Source organism: Misgurnus anguillicaudatus, chromosome 12, assembly GCF_027580225.2.
Source record: "Misgurnus anguillicaudatus chromosome 12, ASM2758022v2, whole genome shotgun sequence".
Lineage (NCBI taxonomy): Eukaryota > Metazoa > Chordata > Actinopteri > Cypriniformes > Cobitidae > Misgurnus > Misgurnus anguillicaudatus.
In genome coordinates this window covers 799,931-821,547 of record NC_073348.2, presented here as the reverse complement: position 1 = coordinate 821,547, position 21,617 = coordinate 799,931, and the positions used below count along the sequence as shown (strand labels likewise).

The window sequence follows — 21,617 nt, the reverse complement described above, 5'->3', positions numbered from 1 at the left end:
CCTGAAACGTCAGTTAGAACCGTAATCGAAAAAAATTAGCCGAAACTTGTTACGAACCCTGGCGAAGTGCATTCGGCACAGAAATACTCTGAAACACGCCCAACTGCATTTTTGACACTTTGCCTATGTTTAGCATAGGAAACAACTTCTATAACTGTGTTAATAAGTCAGAATGCTTGAAATACCATTAACCCCCCCCCCTTAAAACCTTTTGTAGATGAATGTGTTAAGCTAGAGGACAGTGGATTCACATGGGGAAAAGAAAAATGAGTTTTTATCAACACAAAAGTCATCCCCCTAGTTCTGGTCAGTGATTCTGTTGCCAGACCTTTAATACAAAACATCAAACAGTTTAATGGTGAATATGGCTGCTCATATTGCCTTCACAAAGGTAAATTGGTTGAAAAGGGTAGAGGATCCACTCGTGTATATCCTTTTCATCAAAACCTTGACCTCCGCAATCAGGAACAAACCAATGAATTTGTAGAAAATGCACTAGAGTCAGGTCAGCCTGCTTTTGGTGTTAAAGGACCTAGTGTTTTGTGTCGACTTCCCAGTTTTGATGTCATTGAAGGGTGTGTCCCAGACTACATGCATTCAGTACTTTTGGGTGTTGCAAGAACTGTAACAGGGCTGTGGTTAAACAGTGAAAACCATGAAAAGCACTGGTATATAGGTAGGTCTAGACACTTGATTGATGAGTTGCTCTTAAAGATCAAACCACCATGCAATGTACCTCGTGTCCCAAGGTCAGTCACATTGAGGAAATTCTGGAAAGCCCATGAGTGGTACATGTGGCTCTTTTATTACAGCTTACCTGTTCTAAAAGGTATCTTGCCAGAACCATTGCTAAATCACTGGTCCAAATTAGTTAAGGGTGTATCACTTCTGTTAGGTGAAAATATAACCAGAGAGAAGATTACTGAATCTGAATCACTTCTAACAGATTTTGTGAAAGACATGGAGGTTTACTATGGAGAAACCAATATGTATTATAATGTCCATCTTTGCCTCCATTTACCAAGAAGTGTAGTTAATTGGGGGCCTTTGTGGGCTCATTCTGCCTTTGTATTTGAGTCCTATAATGCAAAACTTCTGGACATGATCAAAAGCACTCAAGGGGTTGCACTACAAATTGTCAAAACCTTTTGGTTACAAAAGGCTTTACCATTTTATGGTCAGACTATTATGCAAGATGCCTCCAATGAATGCAAAGAGATCTTTGAAATTCTGACAAGACCAAAACAGTTGAAACATGTGACTCGCACATGTGACATAACTGCACTTGATCGCCCTAAAGTACGAATACTTGGCAGAGATGACTATACAGCACTGAGTCGTTATCGGGTTCAACGAGCCAGGGTCAAGTACTTTCAAAGGATTGTTGCAAATGGTGAAGTGATTCACTCAGAAGATTACAGTTGTGTGTTTAAACGCAACTCCTTCACTGTTATGTTGAATGATGACGATCAAAACTTTTTCAGTATTAAAAGTTTTGTGATTTGCCAAAATGAAAATGAGGAGATGTGTTATGCCATTGGAAGGTTTTATGAACGAGCAAAGCACAGTCTCTGTGTCTCAAATCCAAGGTACTTTGAACCAGTCTCAAAACATCTCGGCCATCTTACAGCCATTCCTGCTTCTGATATCAAATGCAAATGCATGATCATTCACACTGAGAAACTACAAGTGGATTACATTTGTATAAATATTAACCACTGTGAATTCCTTAAATGAGGTGTCGGATGAACCCAAGAGAAATTTGTGTCAGTTTGTGTTTTCTGTAATTTGTATCTTTTTTAACTGTGATGATGAATTCATATGAAAAAGCTATGTATCCAGTACAGAAGCAGTTTGTTATTTTGTACAATGTAATATATATTTCCAATGGGATTGTAAACAAATTTACATTAATGATTTTGAACTTTGTAATTGTACTTTGTTATGCTTATTTATTTCCTTTACATGGTGTCTTCATAATTTTAGGATGACATACTTTATTGAATATTTAATAGCAAAAAGTAATGTACAGAGCATGTCCATTAAATTACCAACCTTAAATATAGTGTATTGTTGTTATTAATGTAAAAATCAGATGTACACTGCATAAGTATTGAGGGATTAATAAAGCTGTAATTTTTCCTAATTCTTACTAAACCTTTGCAGTTGTCACATTTTTTTATTTATCAATGTAATTCTAACATATTTTAAGTGGTTAGTACAAAATTTAGATTTTAGTAGGCTCTTACATCTAAATTTGCATTTACCTAATTGTATGGCTTTTGTAAGGTTAGAAATATATTTTCTTACCACTGAAATGCATTTTAAAATATGTTTTGAGATATTAAAGTTGAATATAAATATATTTTCTTACCCCTGAAATACATTTTAAAATATATTTTGAGATATAAAAGTTGGAATATAAATATATTTTCAAGTTCAAAAATATATTTATAAAAAACTTCTAAAATATATTTACAATATATTTAAAATATATTTTGGCCAAAAAAAATATATTTTTTTGCTGTATGGGCTAGCCTTTCACAGCCTTACATGAACCGCAAACAAACTTTAAACAGCACCTAATATAGATGAACATGAATGTTAAATTATCCAGTTTTCTGCCATAATTGGCACAAGAGCACAAACTTCTCCTGGCGTCTCATTATGTGGTAAACACGCAAATGTGATACGTGATTGACTGCAATGCATTGAGGTCGGAGGTAGGATATTTAATGACATAACATCAGAAATCCGAGTTGTCTGTAACACTGCACAGTATTTCACCTAATTGTTAGCACCTGATTATCATGTTTTTAACACAACCATTGATTGGTCACACGGATGAAGGCAGCAAACAGAGACATTTGTCCTTTGTATCTCTCTCAAAAAAATTAATCTATATTTAATGTTAAAAACCACTTACAGTAGACTGTGTTAGATAACTGTGCTCTTAGAAGTCAGCTTAAGTGAACAAATGGTAATGTTAATTAAAAGTTCATTTTTGTCACTGTTGCAAACTAACCACCACACAGAATATGAAGAATAGCCAGAACTGTGGTAATAAGCTAGCCCAAAAATGTTGTGAGAATCTTGATGTATTGGTCATAGGTGTGTAGTATCTGTTATATATTGACGGTTGACAGGTTTGTGTGCATGTAATTGCATTATTATTAATTTGGTGTTGATAGTCCAATGTTGATTTGGGATAAATATTTAATTTCTTTTCTTTTTAGATCCGTTCTCTTTTTAATGCAGCACTTAAGGATGAACCACCCTGATCTACTAAGATGCACAGATTCAACTCTGGCCCAGCATCATCCCCATACCTCATCTGCCATCAGTTTAATTTAATGTCTGTCAATTGCAAATGCTATTTATTTCAGTTATATTACAACTTAATATTAAAGGAATAGTCTACCCTTTTGCCATACCAAACCATGCCACTACCTCAACCCAGACGAACCAATACATACCTATCTTTTCTCAACGCGTGCACCGCACAGCGCGCCGTGAACGTGCCAGCACCCAGCCCAGCCCCATTCATTCCCACGGCACCAAAAAAAGTTTTATTTTGTGGCACCATACTTACTGGTATAACTCCTCATGTAACAGTCTTTAAATAGGGAAAACACGAAAGTGTTTCCCAGCTAACAAATTTATGTTCCGAGAACGTTTTCCTAACGTTCTGTTTTGGTTGTGGGAACGTTATTTGGAATGTTCTAAAAACGTGAAAATGTCCAGTTTGCTTAACGTTGCTAGAACGTTATTTTATGGTTAGCATAACGTTCCTACAACGTTCTTGCCACCTAAATTTCACAAAAAATATAACGTTCTACAACCGTTTATTTGTAACGTTCTAAGAACGTTAAAATGTCCAGTTTGCTAAACGTTGCTAGAACGTTATTTTATGGTTAGCATAACGTTCCTACAACGTTCTTGCCACCTAAATTTCACAAAAAATATAACGTTCTACAAACGTTTATTTGTAACGTTCTAAGAATGTTAAAATGTCCAGTTTGCTTAACATTGCTGGGACGTTACTTTATGTATAGTATAATGTTCCCGTAACGTTCTTGCCACCAACATTTTATAAAAACACATTCTGAGAACATACTTTTTTAGAACATTACAAAGTTTATTTTAGATTAATAAAATGTTATTTTGACCTTAGCAGTGATGCAACATTCTCTTTCAACATATTTTTTTATTAAATAATAACATTCCGGTACAACATAACAACATGTACAACTTAACTCATTAACAGATAAAATTATATAAAATGTAACAAAGTTTAAAATGTAGGTTAACACTAATGAAAAATAATTATAAATTGACAGGAAATGTAAGTACTTTAATTAAAACATACAATCAGTAAGAACTTAAATAAATGTGGATGTCTGTGTGGGTGCTGAAAACTAGTCCGTCTGCTGTTCATGCTCCATCTGTAAAAGTAAATAGAATAAAATTGATTAGATCCTGTGCAGTAAGTACAAATATTAAATATGAATAGTCAAAACTGCTATTATAAACTACAAACTATAAGCTAATCCTTTAAAGTTTTCTGGTATTCAGAAACAAGATATTTTGGAAATGTAGCTATACAATTGTAATACAAAGTTTTGAATTTACATAATTACAAATTAAAATAGATTTCTACAGCAATCATTATAAATGACAAATAAACATCTAGCCAAAATGAATTTACGTAAAACAAGAAAAAAAACGTACATCTGTCATTAATCACAAATGCAAGTGTTTTCATTTTATGATGATTATGTAAGCAAGGTTTTATAGTTAGCTCCTGGTTCCAGTATCCTTGTTAAAGGAACACGCTGACATTTTGGGATCTTAGCTTTTTCAGAGTATCCCCCAAAGTAAGATAAGTCCATACATACCTTTCTCATCTCCGTGCATGCTGTAACTCTGTCTGACGTACCCACCGCTAGCTTATCTTAGCACAAAGTCTGGAATTGAATGGCTCCAGCTAGCATACAGCTCCCAATAAATGACAAAATAATGCCAACATTTTCCTATTTCTGTGTTGTGATTTATATAGTCACACCGTGTACAAATAACAAGGTCATATGAGACACAGCTATCTTTTAACAGTATACATACTGGGAACTATATTCCCAGAAGACGAAGCACTGCTACTTGTGTGGAGTGATTAGCACAACTTTGACCAAACTCTCTGCTCCTCACCAGGGGCTTCTCGTGTGCTGCGAGCAAATCACTCCACCCAAGTAGCAGTGCTTCACCTTCTAAGAATATAGTTCCAAGTATGTATACTCTTAAAAGATGGTTGTGTCTCATAGGACCTTGTTATTTGTACACGGTGTGACCACACAAATCACAACACACAAATAGGAAAATGTTATTGGGAGCAGTATGCTAGCTGGAGCCATTCACTTCCAGTCCTTGTGCTAAGCTAAGCTAGAGGGGGCTGCGTCAGACAGAGTTACGGAATTCACAGAGATGAAAAAGGTATGTATGGACTTATCCAACTCTAGGGGAATACAGTGAATAAGCTAAAATCTCAAAATGTTGGTGTGTTCCTTTAAGCATAATTTATCACATGCACAAAAAATGTGTTGGTCAGCGTGGTAAGTTGGTGCTCACACTAACCAACACAGAATGTACAACTGATCGTTAAATGTGTGTGACTGCAATGCGTTCTATGATTAATAAACTGTAATGTCAATACTATAACTGATATTATGTTTATGTGAGGCTCCAGCGCGTTCGCTAATTTTGACGTTATAAAAGCAGAGACTACTTAAAATCAGTGGCGGCCGGTGATTTCTTTTTCAAGGGCGCACAATATGTCACAACATGTATTTAGCTCGTCATGTGTGTGGTTCATCATTTTAAAATATGTGTTCAGCGCGTCATGTGAACCTATGTGCATCTTGTCAAAAAATAAGTGCCTGCTGTACACAAGTCTGAAGGGTTTATGAAAATGATAAAATAAAGCAATAAACCCCAAGAAGCAGTGGGTTACCAGTGCATTTTATAACAGCTAAGGGGCGTTGTTAGGCACGACGCGAAGCGGAGTGCCTAAACCCCCTTAGCTGTTATAAAATGCACTGGTAACCCAACGCTTCGAGGGGTTTATTGCGTTTATAAAACGGTTAGTTCATATGCATAACGTTAGCGGGGTTTTATAAAATAAAACACAAATAAGTTGTAATTATATTAGTATAAATATTACTCTTCCGCCAAACAAAGTAGTTCCTCAGAATCAAGTGTGGCTGCAACAGAGCGCAGTTCACAAACAACACAGACGCACGCAGCAAAGACACAATGAAAATATGATTTAAGACTGAGGTGTTTATTTTTATAAATCAACATTCATCTAATTTATACATTAACATTTATATCGTGCAACTATTGAAGTGATGATCAAATATGCTTGGAAGCATGCTTAACTTTTTCCCCGTCAGCGTTTTTTTAAGTTGCCACCCAGTTTTAGTTGAATGTCCTACAGAAAAATTATCTTCTTTAAATAAACATAATAAAAATAAAATATCAAATGAAAGAACAGTCCATCCGCTTTCCAACAACATCAAAAAACGTTTCATCCTACCTTCATTTGTTGTCTTATCAGTTATCACCTCTCAAATTTTCAGCTAAATGCGGAGATAATTCCATTTTTGTGAGGAACTTTGTAAGAGATCAGATTCAGAGCCTGATCAAAACACACGTCACGCTAAATCCACCACAACGCTGTTGTGTCGAGTGAATGCCTCAGTGTTTAAGTTGGGTAAGATTGCCATCTTGTGGATAATAGCGGAAATATCAATAAGACAAAAAAAAACTTCAGAGAACGTTTTCTCTTTATTGATGAGATGACTCAACAGTATTTATTGACATTTATCTGGATATCGCCATAATTGTGCAAATGTAGAAAAATTAAAAAATGATTAAAGACTGTGGTGTTTATTTTCATAAATCAGTACACAGCAACAGTGGCGCAATGATACTTGTGATGCGGTCTGAACCGTGGGTTTACCGGGGTATTTTATCACGGCTTAGAACGCGTTTCAACCAATCAGAATGAAGAACCAGAACGAGCCGTTTTATAAGATATAATTTGCCAGATACTCCCTTAATCTTATGTGTTATCATAGTTTAGTTTTAGTGACTTGGGAATATTTTGTGAACGTGAGTGTCTTTTGACGCGTGTGCATGAGGCATTTATTTTGACAGGACGCATGATGCACATGGTTCACATGATGCAACAAACACATATTTTGGAATGACGAGCAACACACATGACACTCCAATACACACATTTTGAATTTCGGTCCCTTCGGAAGAGAAGTCAACGGCCGCCACGGTTTAAAATACAAATTATTAGTCACACGGATAGGAGTAAGATATCCAACACTGTGTACACTCACTATAAAAAAAAACACATTGTGCCTTTGCAAAATAATGAATATACACCTTCAGACATCTCGTTTTTGTAAACTTGAGGCATGGTTGCAGAAATGAAATAAAATTGTGTATTTTTGTCTTGCAGTTTTGTTTCTTTTTTGTCTGTCATAATTCTGGGGTGACTCACCCTTGACTCACGATGGGGAGCATATTTTAAAGTGTCTGCAATGCAGTCCTCTAACACCTTAGCTGGCACTTTTGGGTGGATCTTTTGGCAGGCTTCTAAAAAGGTTTGCATAAGATAATTAACATTTAAGTAACAAGCATAAAAAACTAGCATTTTTAACAATCACATTATTTTGCGAAAAACTTAAATTTTTAGGCAACATTTATGTGAACCGTAACAAAATATTTGTCATATGACCCCTTTAAAGAACCATTTCTTAAAAGAATAGATTAGATTAAACTTTATTGTCATTGCACATGTAAAGTACAGGGCAACAAAATGTAGAATAGGTGATGCTAAGTGCAACCCAGTCTCACTCGTGATACGTACCTCTGCCTACATTTCTGCATAACCATTACTCCTGGTACAAATCGTTGAAGCTTTCGATGGAATGTCCACTAGAGGCGTACAGGACCATAGTGGTGACTAACAAAAGGGACGGTATTGAATGTTTCACATGCATCTGTCTGTTTTGGTCAGCTGTGTTTCATTAAAATTAAACCACAAGAACTGTGTAAGTTGCTATGCATCTCGCACATTTGCATGCATACGATTCTAAACAGGTACCAAACAGCAAAAATCTACTTAACAAAGAGGAGTGGATGTTAATTTCTGTATGTGTCTGCTTTGTAACTTTTACAAATCCCCCATCAAAATGAACAGAAACAAAATGCCTCTTGTGAACATTCCATTGAAAGCTGCAACGATTTGTACCAGGAGTAATGCATTTCAGGATATGTAGAATTGTAGGCAGAGGTACATATCGCAAGTGAGCCTGGGTTGGATATGATCACTGAAAATGCATCTTACAGACCTGCCAACCTTGGAATTTTTTTTTGAGTGCAGTAGCATCGGCCGAAAGGACAGAACACGGGTTTTTAACATATCATTTAACACATGCACGCGCAGACACACGCACACACACACACACCTCTTGGTAACTTTCAAGGTAACATACTGCACATTGCACTCACTTTTTTCCCATCCAGCCATAATCTGCTTTAAACATAATTATAAATGTGAATAAAATCATGTTTAACAAAATTTGCCATACATGGTGATTAATATCATTATTAATGTTAAGTACTGTATTCTCCAAAGTTTAGCATGTCTGCACAAACACTGTTAAAGTGATATTTCTGTTAAATAGTGGGTGATAGTTCACCCATAAATGACATTCTGTTATCATTTACTCATATTGTTCCAAACGGTCATGATTTCGTTCTTGAGTGAAACAAAAAAATTGTTTTCCCTGACTAGCAAAAAATACAATGGAGAGCAGTGGGAACCAGACACTGTTTGGTTACCAACATTTTTTTAAAATAACTTGTGTTCCACACAATAAAGAAACTCAAAGGTTTGGACGGTCTGTACTGTTATGTAAACTATGACTGAATTACATTTTTTAAGTTAACTACCCCTTTAAAGTGCTTGTTTCAGGTTAACCACCACTGTCGATTAATGGGTACATAAATCACTCAAGATATGTGTATAATTTTTAAAATGTCTCAAAAATGGTCTTAAAAACCACTTTTTTTACGTTTTTGGTATTAACAGTTTTTTAACGCAATTCTGTGATGACGTCACGTTGGGGAGAAGTGGAGAAAGACTCAGCCAGAGCCATAGAGATAGATGAGACATTTATTGCTGTTTAATACTTACGTATATAATTTGGAAATCATATGTACATCGTAGGAAATATATAATGTGTTATACTGCAAAGTTGCCACGCTAATTATTATTTATGATATATGTGGAGATAAATAAAACTTCGCAAATCTGCTGATTTGATCCATTCATGTCCTGACCACCAGGCTAGAGATTTTTAAACATCCTTAATCCACACTTACTAGTCTATCAAATAATATCTCAAATATATTGTTTTGTGAAATAAAAGGATGCTTTGTTATATTGTTTATGCGATTATAACGAATCACACGATCATTTTATACGCAGCAGCAGTCAGCAGCTGCAGCATACTCGGATCCGACCGCATACATACTGTAATAAACAGGCGTTCGGCGGCTTTTTACATCACGACAGGCTATGCCATTTGAGAAGGAACCGCTCATTGATCACCGTATTTTTATAAATCCTGTACATGTTTGGACCTGCTGAACAGGTTGAGCACTTTTATATACTTTGTTGAGCAGAGAAGCTGCAGTTTGACCAGCGGGCTGAGGGAACCGGCTGCACATCACGCCGCCAGACGGTGTTGCTAATATAACTCGAAATGTACAACTATTATCAGATCGGCCCACCGGGAAAGTCCCGACTCTCCCGATTGCCATTCCGCTACTGGCTGTAAGAAAGTGAGTGCGTTTGGGTCGATGGTACCCGCAAACAAACGTGACGTGCTTCACTCACCTTCAAGGATTAGAGACATGCTGCCAAAACCGTTTGTGCTGAAGATCGCATAAAGTTACACCCATTTCAGGCAGGATCATGGACCCCCTCAAGCCAGCATGCATGAGTATGTTAATTGTTTGTTTACTTTCTACACGAAGATATGCTAACGTTATGCTATCTGGCTGTCTGCCTATCTCTCTATACTAGCCTATCCATCTGTCTGTCTATCTATCTGTCTATCTATCTATCTATTATCTGCGCTATCAGAACTGTACTTTACTCGTCTTTCTATAGTCATTCTCAATGCTCTCAAGGCGGCTTTGCTAAATTCTCTCCCCAGCGTGACGTCATACAGTGCGTTGTGGGGGAAAGGAGAATCATTGCAAACCGCTGTACTTTTTCATACTTTTTCGGGTTTTGTGATACCCAACAACATAAAATACAATGGATAACAGTTTACATGTTTATTATCAACAAGCAAATTGCACAAATTCGTTGAAAAATTTTACCTGCAAAACGCCCTTTAAGACAGTATTTTAACACTGCTTTAAATTCAACCATAACTGTGACAGTACTGCTGTTTACTGTATGTCTGTCTTTAATTTATTGTAGCTTTATTTACAGTACAGTACGGCATGGGCACCTATCACGTGGGTGCTCGAGACACGAGATATTCTCCATGTATAAAACTTTATTTGATGTGGTTTGTATATGACGTTTTATTTTATTGACAATTATCAAGAGCGCATTATTGTAGAGCGCATTTAATCCGCTTCACTCGGATGTCAGGTGGATTCCCTTCACTGAGAGTGAATTTTCCGTTTTTATTTGACTAAAACTTGATGATCTGCCCCATGGTAAAATCATGGTACTTTTTCGTAAGTGCTCAATTATAAAATATGCTAATTTACAAATCAGAAGTAATGTTTACGTATCTTGCGGTCAAGTGCACGTTATGAAACGGAGCCCGCGAGACCGTCAACTTCATAGGATTAAGCTAAATAATTATTTCAACTTTGCACATTCACCCTGACCAGTTAACCTTAGGGGGTCAGACGTCTTCACTCTCCGTTGAAAAAGATTGTCAGAAACAGCGGGTGGAGGACAGAGATCACACGGGATTTTAAGGTTCCGTTGATAGCAGACTCTTGTTACTGATTGGCCATACGACTTGTCAATCATCCCCGCTTTCTATTTGGTCGTTGAATCCAGTGCTATGATTGGACATATTTTTATGTTGCTTGTTTAGAATACTTTGCGCGGCAAAGGCGGCACCAGGTTTTTGCATACGTAGTTTAGAGTGACAAATCGTACCACCGTACTTTGAGGTCAAAATGAGTACCTGCTATGCAAAATGCGTAGGCTACAGGTTGGCAGGTCTGATCTTATTTTCAAGTGTTCCTTTTGTGAGTCTTAAGAATTTAATACTCACGAATGATCACGCTGCAAATGTTCAGCTCTCCAAATTTTTTTTCCCCTTTCTTCCTCTCATGCTGTATTTTAACCATAGACTATTAGTTCCAATTGTACGCAAGACCCTGCGGATGGCATCGCCAGGTGTTTTGCCTTCGAGGAGGCTTAAGTAATGGACCTATAATAAAAAAAAGAATGAATTACTTTAGAACAGATAGCTGCTTCCATTCATAATACATGTACTGTGAATAGTTAAATTAAAAATGTTGAAAAGTAACCCAGGTAAAAAAAGTATTGAATGTACCAAAAATATACTTAAATACAAGCAAGTACATTTGAAGTACATTGTTTTGTGCTAAATAAAAGTATAAATTATAACTATACTAACTGAAAGTATAATTTTACTTTACTAGTAAATCAGGGCACCTGCATAAAATATACTAAATGCTCATTCATGTATTCAATTCATGTATTCTGACATATTACCATAGTTGGACTCTCAAGCTAAAGATGGGCTAGGTAAAAAAACAGACGTATGACAGACATCTTTTCCAAATACACTTTGTCAATATTTGCACAAATCTCGGAAAGTTTTCATGACACAGCGGATGAAAGTATGAGGAAACACCTTGTATAGGCAATTATCATGGAAAAGAGCATGCACACATCAACTAGAGCGAGAGCAAAAGGCACGCCCATCAACGTACTTCGATTTTCAGATCACAAAATCAACATCACCGGGGTTGTTGTGGTGACAGAATTTTCCCACCGGTTAATCAGCGCGTGACAAACCCGGGTGGGGACATGCGCATTTTGCTTTCACTTTTGAATTAGATGCAATTGTTTAAATGTAGCGCTTGCGTACGCTGCGTTAAATCGCATATCCATGTGCAATGCGAGTCAGGGTTCCTACAGGTTTATTCAAGTTAAATTAAAATCATTTTAAGACCTTTTTAAGACCATTTATAATGGTTGAATAAAGGGTTTATTATTATTCTTAATAAATAACACAACAACAAAACGATCTCGCTTATATTAAACATTATATATGTATATTATAACAAAACAAGTAAGCACGTGTCTTCTGCCATTGTCTGCTCAGTCAGCTTGCCTCGCACACGCTGACAGGAATATGCTCTGTGATGTGACGTGCGTTCAGCTCCACTGAATTCAGGCAGCAGACACATTCAGTTGTTAGTGTTTGCTCTCTCTTATGAAACTAAATGATTTATTTACAAGAAAATATTAAAACTGCGGTGAAAGACGGTGTTGCGGTGAGTAAGTGATCTAACCGGTGAGAGGCTGAAGCACCGTGTATCACCGGTTATACCAACTACCGCAACAAGCCTAGTCACCAAAGAAGTGTGTTTCTGTTTGTGAGGGAAATTTTGTGAGGGAGATTTTTCAGCTTCCCATAGAACCCAGCATTAAGGGAACAGTGGATACAGTTAGTTTTTCCAGGGCAACAACGCAGTTGTGCAAGTGTGTTTGTATGTTCCTGTCATTTTGGTGACAAATGTTTTATAAACAAGGCCCAGAGTTAAAACTGAATTATGGATGATAAAAGACCTGGTAATGAGTCGGAAAAGACAGACGGGAAGTACTGCGACTGCATCAAATGTCTGTGTTTTCTTATCAATCGGTGCAAAAGAGCATAATGTAACATCACAAACGTATAGTTAACCAAAAATTATGATGTATTGTGTTAATCATTGTCTTGTTACCTAAAAGATAATACCATTATGAACCATGTCAGCAACTCCTACTAACTGATAGGTGGGATTGAAAACAATTTTACACAGTGGGGATAGTTGTCAGACAGTATTATAATTAAGCCTCAGGTATACAATGATAATAAAATGAAAACAATGTAAATTGTAACTTTGGTACGGAACCCAAGACTACATGAAGTTCGATTGCAATGAACTATGGCACAACACATGACAATTTGTGTGCTTTGAGCATGCTTTGCTTGCTTGAAGATAACAGCATTATATACATCACAGCACATTTTAGATGATGAAAAATCACCAACTTGTATTTTGGAAAATACAGAAGATGAAATTTACTTACAGTTTTTTTTCCGGAAGTCATTGTCTTGCAGCTTCAGACACAAATCATCCAATTCTTGAGAGCTCTGGCAAGGATTCACCAGAAACTCACAAGAAGTGTCGCTTGTTTGGACAACACTTCTTAAAAGAGTTTCAATGGCTGACATCTTTTGCTCCAGTTTGTCCAGCCTAACAAACATGGCTTGCTCCAGCTTCTTCAATTCAGTACTGCCTGAAATGTGCATGTTAATATGCAAAAGATAAGCAGGTCAAACATCTGCAGCACAATATTTAAATTGCTTGATAAAGACAATGGAGTGGCACATGTCTAATTTGGGATACTGGAGGTCCAGCAGCACTCAACTCAACATTTCAAAACAAAGACATAAGTGTATATAATATAATGTTATTATAATTTACATAATGATAATAAATGCTTACTTAATGGATGTAAAATGGAAAATAATGACTAAAAAGAAGCATACAGTAAGTTTGACTGTTTACAAAAGATAAACATGTAACTAGGAGTACTGTAAAGATGCTGAAAGAGATGTTTATCCATAAACAAAAATTTATCTGTATTCATTTGTAATAAATATATTATTATTATTATGCACTAAACACGTTTGTATGTAGTTGGAAGTCCCAGTGCCACCCCTCTTAAATTTTAGTGTACATCCCAGTCTACTAAGAAGTTTGGACTTACACAAATTGGTTTGCCCAGCTGATGAAGAAACATCTTGGGACACATCAGCTGAAAACGAGAAAAACAATGTCTAGCTAACAAACAAGATAAGGACACTGAATAGCTTTGCTTATGTAAATGTAATGTTACAGGACAATGTTCAAAGCTCAGCATGCTTTGAAATATCACAAAAGCTTTGCTGATGTGTACTGTGGGACAATATTTCAGCATGTTTATTTAAACACTGTTGTGTAAAAAGTAGGGCTGTCAATAGATTAAAAAAATTAATCTAGATTAATCGCATGATTTCATGAGTTAACTGCGATTAATCGCAAATTAATCGCACATTTTTATCCATTCTAAATTTACCCTAATTTAACACTTTTCAGGTTTTTAATATTCTAATCATATATACATATATAGATGCTTTATGGAAATGTATGTTAACAACAGCCTGTTTACATTTTAACAGAATCACCAGCCATTGTTTTGTATATGAATTTTCCTTTCAGAAGATTTTTCTTTCTCTATTTTTGTTTGCTGCTGCATCATTTGTGACCTGTGCTGGCAAGTTGAGTCGGAATTAGCAAATTTAAAAAAAAATAGTTGTTCATATTTTGACATTCTCTATTAAACATAGAACAATGCATGATTTGTTGAAATATAACAAAATATGACAGAACTACACGTGTTTGAAGTTGAAAGAGTCAAATTACCACAAAAATGTCCACATCCATACATTATATTACCACATCAATACCTTAAAATCACTGGTAAAACTAATAGATTTAGCACACACAAAGCAAAAACATCATCAATGTATGTTCAACTTTTTTCCTTTTGTTTGATTGACATTGAGACAGACAGCTTAAAATCTAAGTGATCTAATATCATGTTACACATCAGATATGTTTACCCAACAGTTAACCAAACATTTACTTAATACATAACAGATAATAGATCCTACATGCGTGAATTCTTATCAAAACAGATATTTGTAAAACTGTAATTTTGTGTAGATGTCTATATATCCGGGTCGCGCACTCGCGCGTCTGTGTGCACGCGCTTCAGATGTCAGTCAGTCAGCGTGAGGAGATCGCTTTTGAGTCTTGTCGCTCTTAATAACTCTTTAACATTAATCAGGTACCGAACTTTATCTCTCTTAATGACTATTTTAACATCAAGCAAGTCCTGCAGTCTATTTTATAAGTCACGCATAAAAGCGAAACCAAAATGAATTGAGACGCATTTTTTTATTAGATTAAGCATTAGGAGGACGGTAACGTTACACCTCTCAGACGTATAAATAAATTTCATATCAGATGTCCAACGAGCATTTAGAGCATTGGATTTGGTAAAACATTTGCTTAATGTTCTTATTTCTATGAAAACCTTTTACTCATTTAGAGAGAGTCACATTTGTCTGCGTCTCTGTTCATTCAACTATGGGCTGGACCAAGGGTCAAACAGAAATTAATCTCCGTTAATAAAATTAGTGGCGTTAAAATGACGAGTTTTTACAGAAGTCATTGCTGAATTTTTCAGTGCAACTTTGTTTTGGAAGGATGAAAGTTATTTTCAGTTATTTTCATATCACAAAATTTTTACAGATTTCTGCTTATTCGAATCACAGACAGATAACGTAGCATTAAGATTGCATTTATTCAAATACATTAAGTTATTGTGTATGTTAATCAGTCTGTTTCATGCTGAAAACATGCTTTCAGTATCCAGCTACAACAACTAAAACTTCCCTATCGTCGTCAAAACCATCAGGGGCGTCATGGACCAATTTTTTTAAGGGGGCACAGTTCACAGAAATTTGTGCATACACAGACATTAAACAAAATATTATAGAGCTTTCAGACTAACTTTTATATAAAATACTATTCAATCGGAACAATGACATATTGGCATCATATTTACATCTGAAACGGCATGTTTTATTTATGTGAGTTTTAATAAATTAAATTAACATTTAAAATTAAATTTAAATTAATAAATTGTGTCATTAGTGCATTTTGCACAACAAATGCATGTAATTTTAAATAAAAAGTATATAAACAACGAAAATGACATAAGCTATAGCCACATGATTGAGTTTAATGTTCAATAATGATTCAAAATAATATTTTTAGATAAAATAATTTTTGCGTTCAATTTTACCTCATATGTGAGCATGTGTGATTCTGCCCCCCCCGTGAACTCTGGCGAAGTTTGGCGTTGTACCAAGATGAATCTAGAAATCTCTACTAATATAACGTTGAGACGGTCACATTTTAAACCATACATTTTCTACACAGAGGATGTTAACTGCACATTACCGTACTGGGGTTTGTTGTGAGTGTTTCTTACATGTTTTAATTCCTCAGATAGCCAAATGAAGCAGCAACAGTAAAGAGCTAGTGAGCGCGCTCAGACGCTGATGACATCTGCGACTGCGCTGACTGCAGCGCCTGCCGCCAGAATATGTAATGTAACATGATAAAAACACTATCAAAACGGCAAACATCTCTGAAAAGTGACAAGGACGCAGCACAGAATTGATACCGTAATATTGTGCATATTAAACCGATTAAAAGACAAGTAACAGAGGGCGCTTCTTTGATTTTGAGGTTGCATGAAAATTCCATTTGGCTCAAAAAAACCGAGGGGGCACGTGCCCCCTCAGTTTGAATGGGCATGACGCCTCTGATAACCATCACATTCTTTCTGATTTGAGTCATTGATTTATATCCAACTAGCTTTATAAATGTAACATTTGAATGCGTTGGCATAAATTTTACTCATGATAGTGAAGCGCTTATGGAGCAAGTAAGACCTTAACCCTCTGACTCATGAATAATTATGGAAGACGATAAACTGATGAACTGTCAATGTACATCAACCATCTATGTTAGTCATTGCTCTGATGTTAGCTTTAAACCCACAAGATGAAAATTAACCATTCTCTCCTAAAATTAAAATGAACAGATGCTACCATTATCTTCTATGATCAGCAACACAAATCTGTAAAAAGGGTATTTAAAATTAAAATCATAATTTTTTCTAACCCTTCTGCAAAAGATGCACATATGACTCTTCAGAACAACACTAAGATAAAAAAGGAGATTCATGACCATTAAATGGTTAAGAATGATTATAATGTAAAGGAATAAACCAACTTTTTTTAGATAACTATCCAAATTGTGACACATTAATACACACAAAAAAACGAATATAATAATTTAAATATAATTTCCTACCTTCGAATAGAAGTTCCCTGTCAGACTCAGGTTCTTGACGAATTAAAAGCCCTGAAGAACAAGGTTCGGAAAATGTGTTTCTTGGTAACGTTTCAGGAATGCTTTCTGTTATAAAAAATAAATAATGGTTTAATGTCAGCAATCATTTTAGTTAAGTTGTTTTATACTATTTATTTACAAGCTAATTAAAAATGACAAAAACATAACAACAATTAAAAATGTGTATATACCAAAACAAAGAAACTCACTCTTTGACATTCGTTCACCAAAAAATTCTCTCCTTGGGGTGACTAAAACGAAATTAATTAAATATAAATTAAAATTAATGAAACACTAAACATATAATATATATATATATATATATATATATATATATATATATATATATATATATATATATATATATATATATATACACACACACACTCACACGTTGGTGTGCTCATTATGTTGTCTTTGTTAATGGGTCTTTTTGATGATGGTTGATCCTTCTCATGACCTAGCATGTAAAAAAAGCGCTTAAGGAAATGTTTGTTATGCAGGGATAATCAAGCTTGTTAAAACAATAACTTACATCTGGATGTATTTACAGTGCGGGACATCTTTGGTGCTGGCATGTCCTCTTCATCTAGAAATATAATTCCAATTATACAACATAACTGTATAAGTCAACTACACATGAACAGGGTTTCTGCAGGTTTTACAAAGTCAAATGTAACCAGGGTTCTTGCAGGTTTCAGCAAGTTAAATTTAAGACCTTTTTAAGACCTTTTAAGACCATTATGAGTAAAATTTAAGACCAACACGACACATTACTAGAAGCATTCAAATGATCTCAGAAATTCTTAAAACGTTCTATTTTTATTGATTCAGTTATAGAAAAATATAAAATGAACGCAGTTTTAAAACAGATAATCAAAATACATGGAAATACATTATGCTTAACTCTATTAGACCGCGAGTGTTGGCGCCGACAAATTTTACCCATAGCCCTTTAGGAAGAGACTTCTGACAATGGAAGCCCAAAAATGGCTCATAGTGAGCCATTGATATACATTGAGTTAGAGGCAAAGAGCTGTGATTTTTCTTAATTAATAGTCAAGAAATGCATTGATTTACAAAATACATCACACTAAAATGTGTAAGTAGTATTTTTATAAAATTCTATCAACAATGTTTTTTGACAAATAAAATTCACTAATATTAGATCAGTTAGTATGGTCAGCTGCTGGTTTGTGCCTAGTTTTACACTGCCTCATACAACTTTAAAGCTTTAAAATGCATCACACTCTGTAGTACGTAAGCTTATAGGGGAGGTTTCCCAGACAGGGATAAGAGCTTTCCAAACTTGAAAACAATTTGCACTGACATATCTTAAAATACATCAAAATGCACACAAGTAATGGTTTTAGTAAGGCATGTTTATTCAAACTAGTTATATGTCATAATTAAACTAAGACCTAGTCCTGGTTTAAGCTAATCCCTGCCCGGGAAACCACCCCATAATGTTTAATGTACAATGACTGTGTGCTGTGTATACTGACTGTGTGCCTGTTTATAAATATACAAAGAACAAAAGATCACTCGCCTTAGGGTACCAGGTTAGGACAGGTGACATCCCTAGGCTAAAATACGGCCGAGTGGGAAGGGGTAACTGTCGGCTGCGCGCCGCGCCCCCAAAATTTTTCACGACCAATCGAACGCCACAGGGGGTCCCCGCGTGAACTCCCGGTCGAGGCGGGTGGGTTTTCGCGCCCCTCCCCCCCAAGGGGTCCGACTTGGTTTTCCACGGATGTTAGGGATTTCGGGCGTCGTTCGGCACTCGGCCACCAGGTGGAGATTCTCCCTCCGTCCACGGACCCCCTATTCGTCCAATTGCCCATTATCTTCGGACACGCCCCCCGGCCCCCTCCCAAACGTACGCGGGGCCATTATTTGTCCATTTGCCCATTATCGGTGCGGATTGACCCCCTGACCCCTCCTGACCGCACCCCCGACCCCCCCCCCCAATGACACGGACCCACTATTTGTCCATTTGCCCATTATCAGTGCGGATTAACCCCTTGGACACTCCTGACCACCCCCCCGACCCCCCCCCATGACACGCACCCACTATTTGTCCATTTGCCCATTATTGTCGCGGATTGACCCCCTGACCCCTCCTGACCACCCCCCCGACCCCCCCCCCATGACACGGACCCACTATTTGTCCATTTGCCCGTTAGTTGCGCGGATTGACCCCCTGACCCCTCCTGACCGCACCCCCGACCCCCCCCCATGACACGTACCCACTATTTGTCCATTTGCCCGTTAGTTGCGTGGATTGACCCCCTGACCCCTCCTGACCGCACCCCCGACCCCCCCCATGACACGGACCCACTATTTGTCCATTTGCCCATTAGTCGCGCGGATTGACCCCCCGACCGATCATTTTGACCTCGCCCGATCTTCACCAAATTCGCACCACCCGTAGAGCGTGCCGAGACGAAGACGACGGCGCGGGTCCCACCCTCCTAGCTCGTTCCTGTGCCGAGATAGAGGCCTGACACTTGCGTGTAAATAGTCTGCCAATGGACGAATAATGGGTTCGTGTCAGTTTTTCCCTTTAGGGCCTCGGGGATTTCGACCGCGTTACCGCGACACGGACGACGCGCGGAGAGCGTCGAGGTGACTTTCGGGCACGTACGGCACGTACGCGAACGCACGTTTTGGAATCGGTGACTCGTGTCAGAGCCGTAGCTCCGCCCCACAACGCGTCACCGCCCCCAAACGCACGTTTCCGAGCACGGCCCAACCCCCTCTTCACGCGTGAGCAGTTTGAGCTAAATCCGACAACGTTGAAAATTCGGTGCAAAAAAATGACCCCTGTCGTTTTTTTTGACCAAATTTTCGACCTCGTCCGATCTTCACCAAACTCGCACCACGCGTAGAGGGTGCCGAGACTAAGACAGGAGCGCAGGTCCCACCCTCCTAGCTCGTTCCTGTGCCGAGATAGAGGCCTGACACTTGCGTGTAAATAGAGGGCCAATGGACAAATAGGCAAGGCAAGGCAAGTTTATTTGTATAGAACATTTCATACACAAAGGTCATTCAAAGTGCTTTACATAGAAATGCGAAAACAAAAATCAAAGATACATGAATTTAAAATATCAATTAAAAGAAAATAAATGTGATTTTAATAAAAACTGTTTAAATGTGTGAAAAAGAATAAAACAGGAATAAAAGTATAAAACAATTAAAAATATGAATAAAAACAAGAGAAATAGAAAATAATTAAAATAGTGCATATATAATATAGTGCAATCAGTTCGGACGCAGCATAGTGCTCATTCAGTAAATGCATAGCTAAACAGATGTGTTTTGAGTCTGGATTTGAATGTGGCTACTGTTGGAGCACATCTGATCTCTTCTGGAAGCTGGTTCCAGCTGCGACTGGCATAATAGCTAAAAGCTGACTCTCCTTGCTTTGAGTGAACCCTTGGTATTTCTAGCTGATGTGATCCTAATGATCTCAGTGATCTGATGGGTTTGTATTCAATGAGCATATCAGCAATGTATTGAGGTCCTAGTCCATTGAGTGATTTATATACCATTAATAATACTTTAAAATCAATCCTAAATGTAACCGGTAGCCAGTGTAGAGACCTGAGGACTGGTGTGATATGTTCATATTTTTTGGCAGCAGCATTCTGAATGAGCTGAAGCTGTCTAATGGTCTTTTTGGGAAGGCCAGTGAGGAGGCCATTACAATAATCCACCCTGCTGGTGATGAAAGCATGCACAAGTTTCTCTAAGTCTTGTCTGGAAACAAAGCATCTAATTCTTGCGATATTTTTGAAATGATAGTATGCTGATTTAGTTATTGCTTTGACATGACTACTGAAACTAAGGTCAGACTCCAGAATCACACCAAGATTCCTGACTTGATTTTTAGTTGTTTGACCCCTACTGTCAAGGTATGCATTCACCTTGAGAACTTCATCTTTGTTTCCAAACGCAATGACTTCAGTTTTCTCTTTGTTTAACTGAAGAAAGTTTTGGCACATCCAACTGTTAACTTCATCAATGCATTTGCACAGGGAGTCAATGGGGCTGTAGTCATTAGGCGATAGAGCTAAGTAGATCTGAGTGTCGTCTGCATAACTGTGATAGGCAATTTTGTTCTCTCTCATTATTTGGCTTAGTGGGAGCATATACAGGTTGAACAGGAGTGGCGCAAGAATTGAGCCTTGCGGGACTCCGCATGTCATTGATGTCCACTCAGA

General features: G+C 37.1%; 1 long non-coding RNA gene across 1 annotated transcript; it reads right to left on the bottom strand.

Annotated features, from left to right (window-relative positions):
• Positions 1–4,074: 4,074 nt before the first annotated feature.
• Positions 4,075–13,648, bottom strand: LOC141369118 (uncharacterized). The gene is made up of 4 exons (XR_012372669.1): positions 13,445–13,648; positions 11,391–11,549; positions 7,571–7,665; positions 4,075–4,445 (listed from the first exon to the last, which is right to left on the bottom strand). It is a non-coding gene; the product is annotated as an uncharacterized lncRNA (long non-coding RNA).
• Between the last annotated feature and the right edge of the window lie 7,969 nt (positions 13,649–21,617).